This window comes from Natator depressus, chromosome 1 (genome assembly GCF_965152275.1).
Source record: "Natator depressus isolate rNatDep1 chromosome 1, rNatDep2.hap1, whole genome shotgun sequence".
Classification (NCBI taxonomy): domain Eukaryota; kingdom Metazoa; phylum Chordata; order Testudines; family Cheloniidae; genus Natator; species Natator depressus.
The window spans coordinates 256,665,947-256,678,151 of record NC_134234.1 but is presented as its reverse complement, the minus strand read 5'-3'; the positions used below and the strand labels follow the sequence as shown (position 1 = coordinate 256,678,151).

The 12,205-nt window shown below is 42.7% G+C and overlaps 1 protein-coding gene across 2 annotated transcripts in view; it reads right to left on the bottom strand.

Moving 5' to 3' along the window:
• TNRC6B (trinucleotide repeat containing adaptor 6B) overlaps positions 1-12,205 on the bottom strand; it is a 226,106-nt gene that overhangs the window by 139,277 nt on the left and 74,624 nt on the right. The gene's annotated exons all lie outside the window — the stretch shown is intronic.

The window sequence follows — 12,205 nt, the reverse complement described above, 5'->3', positions numbered from 1 at the left end:
ACCATGACTGGACTTAGACCTGCGGGGCTTTCCCACTACACTGGTACTGGAGGAGCCTGTTGCCTTCACAGTACCGAGCCTTGAGGACGTCATCTCTGAAGCTGTCAACCTGGTTGGGGAACAAGATCTTCTTGAGGATGACTCCTTGGGACGGGAATTAGCACTCCTCCTCTTAGGATGTTTAGAAGAGGACTCGGAGGATTTCCTCTCTGCGAGAGAATGCTGTGCTGAGGCTGAAACAGCGCTAAAAGCCCCTAGGGAGGGCCTCTCTGACCTGATCCCAGCGTTTTCTTACTAATGTCACTCTCTATTTCTACATGACCCATCATGCATGAAACCTGTGGACAGATCTTTGCAAATGACCTGAAAATCTCTACTAGTCCTTCCCTGAATAATTTCCCTTCACTAACTGCCCTTCCTTTTGAAGCCTTAGAAAAAGGATCAGCTAACTACAAATGTAGACAGTCTGACTCCATGCATAGCCCTTAATGTAATCAAAAGCATCACCACCTAAAGAGGTTGCTAACCCCATGATGGGCAAGGAGTTCAACAAATCTCCTTTATCTGTCTAATAGTCAACAGAAGATCCATATGCCTATTACCGCAACATTGTACTAGAAGAAGAAAAAACTCAGAGCTCCGATACCTGCATAAACATGATCACTAACCCTTAGTTATAGCCACATGGTCTGCTGGGAGGATGGTATTTCTAGTCATACCCATAATCCTGTTGTCCGCTTGAGGAATTAAACAACACAGAAGTTATCTAGGGAAACTGCACAAGAGTCCAGAGGGAAAATCTCAATCTGGAGTTGTATTCTTGGCTTCCAATATATTTTGAATGTGGAGTGGAAAAAACAAGGGGGGGGGAGAGGTAGTGGCTGGGAGGGGTTTGTGCTCTCCTCCATGTCTCAATGAACAAACCTCAGTTGCGGGTAATAGATCTTAATTAAGGCTGCTGGACCTTCCTATGTAAACAATCTAATCGCAGACTCATATTCTTCCTCCAACAATCTCTTTCTTTCAGAAGGGGAACCAAGGAGGATTATCTTCTGTGAATAAATCCTAGGATGAATAAAACAATACCCCCACCACTCGCTCCCCTGGACGGTTCATACTCCATGTGAGGTCAATCTAATTATAGCCAAATCTCCAGTAGTCAAAGAAATATGAAGAGTTTAGGAGTGAGGCTAACCTAGGATGTAGCCCTTTAAGTGAAATAATCAGAGGTAAAGCTGATAAATATACAGAACATCCCCTCTCCTGGGTCATTCATCTACTTCAGCGGGGCTCAGGTTCATCTACTGCTTTTTCTAACTTGTAGGTCTTTGGACTCTTTACCCTCCAGTTTGGTTCATATGTGGGGGAGAGGGAATTTGCAGTCCAATCTGGCCAAATCCCCCCCCCCCGCCCGAAAATAGTGATAAAATTTTGACTAGAGTCAGTTTCTCCACTACTATAAGTCGGTAGTGATCAGGTAAGGTGAGCTATTACCAGCAGGAGAGCGGGGGGTGGGGGGGGAACCTTTTGTAGTGATAATCAAGGTGGGCCATTTCCAGCCATTGACAAGAACTAGGCAGCTCTCCAACACCACTTTCTACAAGCCATTACCCTCTGATCCCACTGAGGGTTACCAAAAGAAACTATACCATTTGCTCAAGAAACTCCCTGAAAAAGCACAAGAACAAATCCGCACAGACACACCCCTGGAACCCCGACCAGGGGTATTCTATCTGCTACCCAAGATCCATAAACCTGGAAATCCTGGAAGCCCCATCATCTCAGGCATTGGCAGGATTGTCTGGCTATGTAGACTCCCTCCTCAGGCCCTACGCTACCAGCACTCCCAGCTATCTTCAAGACACCACTGACTTCCTGAGGAAACGACAATCCATCGGTGATCTTCCTGAAAACACCATCCTAGCCATTATGAATGTAGAAGCCCTCTACACCAAAATTCCACACAAAGATGGACTACAAGCCGTCAGGAACACTATCCCCGATAATGTCACGGCAAACCTGGTGGCTGAACTTTGTGACTTTGTCCTCACCCATAACTATTTCACATTTGGGGACAATGTATACCTTCAAATCAGTGGCACTGCCATGAGTACCCACATAGCCCCACAGTATGCCAACATTTTTATGGCTGACTTAGAACAACGCTTCCTCAGCTCTCGTCCCCTAACACCCCTACCCTACTTGCGCTACATTGATGACATCTTCATCATCTGGGCCCATGGAAAAGAAGCCCTTGAGGAATTCCACCATGATTTCAACAATTTCCATCCCACCATCAACCTCCGCCTGGACCAGTCCACACAAGAGATCCACTTCCTGGATACTACGGTGCTAGTAAGTGATGGTCACATAAACACCACCCTATACCAGAAACCTACTGACTGCTATGCCTACCTACATGCCTCCAGCTTTCATTCAGACCACACCACACGATCCATTGTCTACAGCCAAGCTCTACGATACAACCACATTTGCTCCAACCCCTCAGACTGAAACAAACACCTACAAGATTTCTATCACGCGTACTTACAACTACAGTACCCACCTGCTGAAGTGAAGAAACAGACTGACAGAGCCAGAAGAGTACCCAGAAGTTACCTACTACAGGACAGGCCCAACAAAGAAAATAACAGAACGCCACTAGCCATTACCTTCAGCCCCCAACTAAAACCTCTCCAATGTATCATCAAGGATCTACAACCTATCCTGAAGGACGACCCATCACTCTCACAGATTTTGGGAGACAGGCCAGTCCTTGCTTATAGACAGCTCCCCAACCTGAAGCAAAATACTCACCAGCAACCAGACATCACACAACAGAACCACTAACCCAGGAACCTATCCTTGCAACAAAGCCCATTGCCAACCATGGCCACATATCTATTCAGGGGACACCATCATAGGGCCTAATCACATCAACCACACTATCAGAGGCTCATACACCTGCACATCTACCAATGTGATATATGCCATCATGTGCCAGCAATGCCCCTCTGCCATGTACATTGGCCAAACTGAACAGTCTCTACGTAAAAGAATAAATAGACAAATCAGAGGTAAAGAATTATAACATTCAAAAACAGGTTGGAGAACACTTCAATCTCTTTGGTCACTCGATTACAGACCTAAAAGTGGCAATTCTTCAGCAAAAAAACTTCAAAAACAGACTCCAAGAGACTGCTGAATTGGAATTAATTTGCAAACTGGATACAATTAACTGAGGCTTGAATAAAGACTGGGAGTGGATGGGTCATTACACAAAGTAAAACCATTTCCCCATGTTTATTCCCCCCCACACACACACTGTTCCTCAGACCTTCTTGTCAACTGCTGGAAATGGCCCACCTTGATTATCACTAGAAAAGGTTTCCCCCTCTTCCCTCCCCCCCCCCCCCGCTCTCCTGCTGGTAACAGCTCACCTTACCTGATCACTCTCATTACTCTTTTTTTTTTTTTTAAAGTAAACCCATCACTAATTTACACCCCAAAATGACACACCCAACATATTCCAATGCACATCACCCTGTTACAGCACCAACACAAATAAGCATTTTGTCCTGAAAAACAATACAATATTTACAGGGAATATATTTGGAAAAAGTAGAATATCTCAATAATTTACAAATTAGGAGAAAAAATACTTCAGTGTTGGTCAAAGCACGCTGCCACCCCACTGAGTCTTTTTACAGATTGGTCTTCACCCCCTGGCAATCTAGCCCACTTTAAGCTTTGCCTTAAAAAAAAAAAAAAAAAAAAAGGGCAATAATGGCCCTTGTTCAAGGTAGAAGCAGCAAACAATAGAATAGAATATTTGACACATTATAAATTTGGAAACTGTGCTTTTCTGCAGCTAGTTAATTTGAGGCTCATGCTTCAAAAGTGGGGATATGAAAAGAGTAGTGAAAGATAACTTTCTATTTCAAAAGTTTGTGGTCTAACAGCTGAAGTTTATTTTTTCAGGTCTGAAGAGAAAGGGGTTGTCAGTACTTGAAGTATTACCTCAAGAAATGCAAATAGAGTTTTGATTTAAACTCTTCTGTATTAAAAACTTACGTTGGTGCTGCAAAAACGTAACTGCATTATCTTACCCACTTGACATTGCCAGAATCCTTCAACTTGTGAGCAAACTATTCCAGATTTGTTTTAATAATTTTACTGCCATACAGAGTGACAATTCTATATTTTAACCAAGAATTCAAACCTCATGATGACAGGGGTGTGAATCAGCTTATGGGATGGTGGGAGTGCCTTGCATTACTTCTAGGCACCCATCAGGCTGACTGAGAAGTAGCAATGAACTGCTGCAGAGCCTGCAATTTCCAATCATCCTGATTAACTGGCGAAACCAGAAGATGGGTACCTGAGGAAGTTCTTGATGACATGCCAAATTTTGTAAAATCTTTTGTTGGACAATGGGACTAATAACAATTTTGTCTTGTAGAGTACCCGTAAGTAGACCAATTCCTGAGAAGACACGAGGGAACTCCTCTGAAAATGGAAGAAGCACCCATGGCATTTGAGTATTTGAAAGCATTGGTATTTTTGTGGGATGTGGATTGTGTGCGCTTTTTTGGTCACACTATACAAAAGCATATTTTCTTATAGAAGGCAGCTTGAGCTAATCAATCTTAAAGAAATGGTACGCACCCAGACTATTGAACTACACAGGCTTATCAATATGAAGACTTGGTTGCTTCTGTAGCTACGGTATTTGCTGCTACCCTATCCATGATTACCCACTTTGAAAGGACCAGGGAATGACTTTAAAAATATATATATTTATTTAGAGAGGCAGGGGATTATATTGAGCGGTACAAAAAATGCTGGTCAGGAACACTCATGCTTGACGCACCTCACTCATGAAGAAACATCCTGTGAACAAAAAGGCCTTGTCATATTGACATTTTATTACAGGATCTCAACCATCTGAATTGTCCACTAGAAGGATCATCTTAGAAGGATCATTCTGATGAGAGCTGGCTGCTCTGATACCGGCTCCGCACTTCACATAGTTTGAAGGAACGGGGGGGTGGAGGTGGGAGGAGGGGGAGGGGAGGTGCGGTGTCCAAGGGCGAGAGTTGCAAGCCTCCGCCTAGTAGCCGGACCTGTTGCTGGCCGCTTCCAGGGCACAGCCCAGTCCATGGTGCCAGGACAGGTGGGAAGCCTGCCTCTGCACCCCAGCTGTACCGCTGACCAGAAGCTGCCGGAGGTAAGTCCAAGCCCTGACACCGCGCCCTCATCCCCTGCCCCAGCCCTGGGAATCTAAACCATTTGAGGGTTTTTTATTGTTTGGTTTCTGAACCACCATTAGTATGAGGGGGGCTGACAGAATCCCAGAAGTAGTGAAGGTTTGAGATACCAAGCACAACACGGACTGACCTTAGGAACTAAGGTCATCCTTGCAACAACTGGGGAACAAGTACCTGGCTACTGTGGCAGTCAGAGCATCCCACACCCTGTGCTCTTCCTGCCCCTCTGACTTATTTGCTCTTCAACACCATATTTCACCCCAACCAGGAAATAAATGCAGCTAGTGACTATTGGCTTGTAGTTTCCAAAATGCCAGATCCTAATGATAAACTTCTGCCCTTTGGGAATCCCAATGCTTTCCTGCCACACTGCTGCAGAGAGGGAGGGAGAAACAAAATCTCTGGAAATAGCTCCTGCCTGGAGATAAAAAGGAAAAAACATAGGGGAATGACCTTCTCCTCCAAGAGATTGGGGAATTAGAGGTACAACCAGTACTCTGAATGGCTCCCACTGCAGGCATGACATCATGAAGTTAGGAGAGAGAAAAAAGACAAGAGGACCCTCTATGCTTGGAAGATGAGGATGAAGATCCAAGTCATAATGAATTACACAGCAACAGGAGCCCATGAGAGAGAAGGCTATGTCTTCATCTCCTGAAGGGATGTACCCAATTATAGCCTTGTGATCCTGAATTGTTGCTCATGAATTCACAGGGAGAATTGGTGGTTTGTAATGCTTTTCACAATTTATAGCTGACTAAAAGAGAATGTGGCCATTCCTCCTTTATGTTGACTTTGTGATCTTCCATACTTTTGAAGGCTGAACTATTACCATGCCCCTGAAGTCAACCCAGAAGCTCCGGACAGTACAGAATAGAGACGAATGCTTCCTCAGCACCATGGGCTGGCATGAACACCATCTATGCTCAGGTCTCCACAGTGGCTCCCCAGTTGCTTCCAAGTGCAATTACCAAAGTTGGAGATAATCTTTGAGCCTTAAAGTCAGGGACATTTATCTGAGAGGCTACTACTTTATTCCCAGCCAAGGCAGAAAAGATCAGCCATGACCTTAAATTTGAGCACAGTACATCTGGAATTTTTAAAGAGACTTGAGAATCAGACATCCAACTCCCACTGCATTTCAATGGGACTTGGGCACTTAACTCTCTTAGGCAGGGGTGGCCAACCTGTGGCTCTGGAGCCACATGCAGCTCTTCAGAAGTTAATATGTGGCTCCTTGTATAGGCACCAACTCCGGGGCTGGAGCTACAGGCACCAACTTTTCAATGTGCTCACTGCTCAACCCTTGTCCCTACCACAGGCCCTGCCTCCACTCCACCCTTCCCGCTGATCGGGAGGTGTGGGGAGGGAGGGGGAGGTGCTGATTGGCAGGGCTGCCAGTGGGCGGGAGGCGCAGCGGGTGCGGGGAGCTGCTGACGTATTATTGTGGCTCCTTCTAAGGCTCAGGTTGGCCACCCCTGCTCTTAGGCTTCTTTGAAAATCCCAGGCTATATGTCCAGAAGCAGGGTTCTTCCAGTTGAGATCCCCCACACCTTTAGAATTCACTCTCTTTAGCAGGCCATCAAAGAAAGACTAAAAAAAGAGAATTCATCAGTTTTTCTTCCATATTTTAAACTTCTGTAAAGATAGCAACTTTACTTACTGAGGCCCCCAGAGCATGTTAGAAATTAGCAAAACACAACTTCATTCAAAATGATCCTAAAGCACTTCATAAATTATTCATATACTAATCTTTTCCTCCAAGCAATGAAATGCAGCCAGCTCTGGAACGAAACATAGCAGCTATTATATAGAACCCAGAAAAACTATTGAACGGTTTAAGACAGGAACTGAAGAATATTTTGTCCAATCAAAACAATGAGAGTTTTAGGTTAGTAATTATGCAACTGGAATTTGTTCAGGACACAGGGATTAAAATTCTAAACTTCATAAAAAGCTCCCAAGGGTTCTTTAATGAATACACATGATCAGGACCTCTGTTTCAAGTCTCCTCTATAAAAAAAAGCATTGCCAAAAGCATAATTCTCCCAAACAAATATTGCACTGAGACATTGGTTCATACTGTCTGAGGAAAGAAAGCCACCTACATAGCCACCAAAAGCTGAGTCTTCCTCAGGCTCACTTCCATGCAATAACCAGAGCATAACCCTCCTTAGCTAGTGAGATCAAAGGCAGGCATTAACTTCTGCTATCAACAATTCTGTGCAAAGCAGTTTCTCAGCTTTAATAAATATTTTACCAAATAATAAAGTTACTGTTCTAGTACTTTTTTATTGTTGAAAGAATGTAGAGAATGGGAAAACTATTTTTCATGCCTATGCACGTCCAACAGTTTGTACTGTGGAGTACTCCCCATCTGCCTGCCGGTTGGAGGCAGAGCATAGGTCAACAGTCAGCCTGGGGCCAGGACATCCCTTCTGTGGAGAAGCACAGAATGATGCTTCCAAACTGAAAAATACTAAATGAATATGTAAATCACCTAACTAACAAATGAACCTTGTGTATCAGACCCTTAGAGAACAGATAAATATCCCTTTACACAAAAAAGGGCTCCACAAGAAAAGGCTCCACAGGCATGGAGCAAACCTGTCTGACCAGACTGAAGTAGAGCCACTTAATTATTTCAGGGGGCATCCCTGAGGTTCAGGGATGATGATCCCCATGGATCTACTAGTGGGGGAGGATGGTCACTTACCCTCTGAAATAAACCGCCCACTGGCTAAGAGTGGGACAAGACTGCTGCATAGCTGCAGTGGTGGCGGCTACTGCTGCTGCTGCTCCCTTGGAAAACTAAGGTGCCATTATGGGATCTGCTTAAAAAGCCTCTTGCATTCCCCCTGGGCTGGAGGCCCTCAGTGGCCCAATTCCCGGTCTAAGCCATCACACCAGCCACGGGAGTTAGGTCCCATGTCTGGAAGGCTACAGGGGGCCCTGGCCTGCTCTGGCACCTTCAGATTGCCCTTTGGTATGTCTGCATGCTCCTCTCTGCTGCTGGGACACTTTGGTCTTACTGCCCCTGGATAAAAAGCAAGACTTGGAGGACATTTGTCATTCTTTTTTCTCTCCTTACCAGCCATGAGTCAAGATAAAAAAGGGGGAAAACAGCTCTGTTCTGGTAATAATCAGACCCCACCCTACTCCACGATACAGCACTTGACCCAAGGTTTAAGAATCTGAAGTGCTGTCCAAAATCTGAGAGGGACGAGGTGTGGAGCATGTTTTCAGAAGTCCTAAAAGAGGAACACTCTGATGCAGAAAGTACAGAACCCAAACCATCAAAAAAGAAAATCAATCTTCTGCTGGTGGCATCTGACTCAGATGATGAAAATGAACATACATCAGTCCGCACTGCTTTGGAACGTTATCGAGCAGAACCCATCATCAGCATGGATGCATGTCCTCTGGAATGGTGGTTGAAACATCAAGGGATATATGAATCTTTAGCGCATCTGGCATGTAAATATCTTGCAATGCTGGCTACAACAGTACCATGCAAACGCCTGTTCTCATTTTCAGGTGACATTGTAAACAAGAAGCAGGCATTATCTTCTTCAAATTTAAACAAACTTGTTTGTCTGAGCAATTGGCGGAACAAGAAGTAGGACTGATTGGAATTGTAGACTCTAAAGTTTTACATTGTTTTATTTTTGAATGCAGGGGTTTTTGGTACGTAATTCTACATTTGTAAGTTCAACTTTCATGATAAAGAGATTGCACTACAGTACTTGTATTAGGTGAATTGAAAAATACTTTCTTTACAGTGCAAATATTTGTAATCAAAAATAAATATAAAGTGAGCACTGTACACTTTGTATTCTGTGTTGTAACTGAAATCAATATATTTGAAAATGTAGAAAATATTCCAAAAATATTTAAGTTAATGGTATTCTAATATTGTTTAATTGCACAATTAATTTTTTTAATCACTTGTCAGCCCTAGTCAAATTCAGATTTTTTTACTCCTATCCAAAAAAGTCTCCACTACAGAAAGAGTGGACTCCTGGTCTACAACCTGCCCAGGAATGGAGGCAGAGAATTCTGGTATTCTCCACAGACAGGCAGCCCTGGCCCCAGAGTGGCTGACAATCTTTGCTCTGCCAGCAACCAGCAGGGAGAGGGCGAATGCCTGATACTACAAACTGTGCGGGGGCGTGGGAAGAGATGAGAAATAACAATGGGAAGCAATTAGCAGATTTGAATTACAAGTAGGGGACATTTATTGAAGACCACAAGTCTCTTCCCCATTCCTTGAGTGCACCAGTTGAGCTCAGTTTCTTACCAATGGATGTCAATACATGAGCAAAAAGATGATCACCACCACCCGCAGGGGTCAGTTTTCAATTATAGAGGCTGAGACTGAGCTCAATAACCAAATATTTCATTTAAGCCAATAACTTTAGAAGTCCTAGTTTTCTCTTTAAAAATTTATTTCAAAAAAATATCAGTCATATCTATAGTCTGAACTGCTAGTGGCAGATTTCTAAGAGAAGCACTTTTTATTTATATTCAATAACCAAGGTCAAACAGTTTAACTAGCAAGTTCCCCCACTCTACCCCCGTGGTTCTCAAACTTTTGTACGGGTGACCCCTTTCATACAGCAAGCCTCTGAGTGTGACCCCCCCTTATAAATTAAAAACAGATTTTAATACATCTAACACCATTATAAATGCTGGAGGCAAAGTGGGGTTTGGGGTGGAGGCGGACAGCTTGCGACCCCGCATGTAATAACCTCGTAACCCCCTGAGGGGTCCTGACCCCCAGTTTGAGAACCCCTGCTCTACCCCATAAGAACTGTAACAGCCTTTTCAATGTACTTATGTATTATACACCTTCCATTACAGCTTTTCTTTAATGCAGTAACTGTATAATAGGTTCAGTCTTTTTTATCCTGTTTGATATTTCAAAAGCACATCGGCAATAAGTACTATCACCCCCATTTCCTAATAGTTACAAAATCTGTGCATGGCATTGCCATTTGTATTCTAAAATTTCCAGATGCAGCATAGATTGGTTAGAAAAAAATATTTTTTGAGAGCGAGACACAGACCGAGACAGACGGTTCAGTTAATGAAATCAGGACCCTTCCAGATGGAATCACAGTTCAAGGTAGGTCAGTCCTATGCCTCAACAATCTTGACAGTGTTCCTTTAATACTAGACTCTCCCGCAAGGCACTCTAGTGAAGGTGTTTCTATCCCCTGGTAAAATAAACTGAGATTCAACCCCACTACAGAAATAAAGTCTTCAGGCCAACTGACAGTTACAAATGCCTGCTAATATATACCATTATGTACACAGTAATCGCTAATGAAGGAAACGTCACATGCTAACCAATACCATGCAAGTACTACACCTATTGATAGGTCTCTAAATAAGTGCATGTTTCTATTCCCATTCTCCCTTTATCCACTAACAATCTATTTGCCTATTACACATCTACATTTAAGTCCCTTATATACCAAAATGCAATCTACCTCTCTTCAGTAACTAGCCCCAATTTCATTTGATATTAACTGGGAGGACAACAGTAAAGTCTACCTATGCCCCATCCAAGTACTAATAGTTCCAAAGAAGTGGTTATAGAATAAAATATTCATTGAAGATGTGAACATAGTTGAAACTGGGACAACATTTTGAACTACTATAAAAGTAAAAGTTATTGGAACCACAAAATGTCTTGCGACTATCATCAATTTTTAATTCCAATTGCCAGGTCAATGAAGCATAAGCAACAAGAGCCAAACTCTTTTTTTTTTTTTTTTTTTTTTAAACTAACCTATAGTATATTCACTTAGGTAGATGAAAAATTAAGATGGTGGGTAAAAAGAAATCCAGATGACTAATCAAGCAAAAAGCAATATCCTCAACAAAGTATTGTGTTTATACTACAGCTGAATGTGACTATCCTTGTTTTTTAGCTGAGGTATCAAAATTGTAGTTTTGCACTTGTACAAATTTTATTAGTAACCTAATTAGGACAGAGATCTTTATGGTAAGCTCTAGCATTTTACTCTGTATTTGTACAACATCTAGCACAAAGGGTCCTTGATCCTGACAGGGACCTCTGGACACCACTGTACAGTAATACAAGTAATTTGGTGACGAACTCTGCCCACTGCCAGTTTTGAATGTTCTCTCCAGTCAAAATAGTTCTGGGAAGGTAAAATACAATGCTGTAAGTCACCTGAAAAGCTGCAGCTAGAAATCAGGTCAGCTGTGAAAGAATTCTTGATTTTATTCACAGTAAACAAAGGCAGCAACAAAAGGCAGAGCACACTATTTCGATGAGGCCAGCATAATACCTCTCCATGTTATTCTCTGCAATCACATACTGTTTCACCATTAAGTCTCTGAGAAATTTTATTAAGGCAGAAAGTTAACTTCCACTTTTTTACATTATCTGCTTCATTTCAAAAATTTTCTGCATGTTTCAATCACCACAAGTTTGCAACTCTTCTTCAATTTACTATGATACTAGTATGAACAGAAAGAAATGACAAGTATTTTGAAAAGCTTGGCTCATTTCCACTATGGAAAAGAATGCATCTGCTCAGTACTAGAACCTCCCTGAGTTCATCTTAGCTATCTATCTAAGAAACAACTTCAGCCACAGAGGTAGCAGCCTGTGTTGCTAGCCTACTAAAAGCGTAAGACCAGAACCAATGAAACAACACAGTTCCCTGCATTAGCTAGAAGGCAGCGTTTTAGGGGTGGGTAAGATCACTCTCTTCCTTTAAATGACCAAGTGACACTGGAATTGTATGTTCAAAAAAAGTTTCTATGGTCTGGCTCTGCCAAAGATCCAAGATCTTCCTACCCTCTACAAAGAGAGAAGTCAAGAAAAGAATAATCACAACAATGTTGGCACTGGCTCGAGCAAAGGAATTATCTAGGATATACATAGGACATCCATC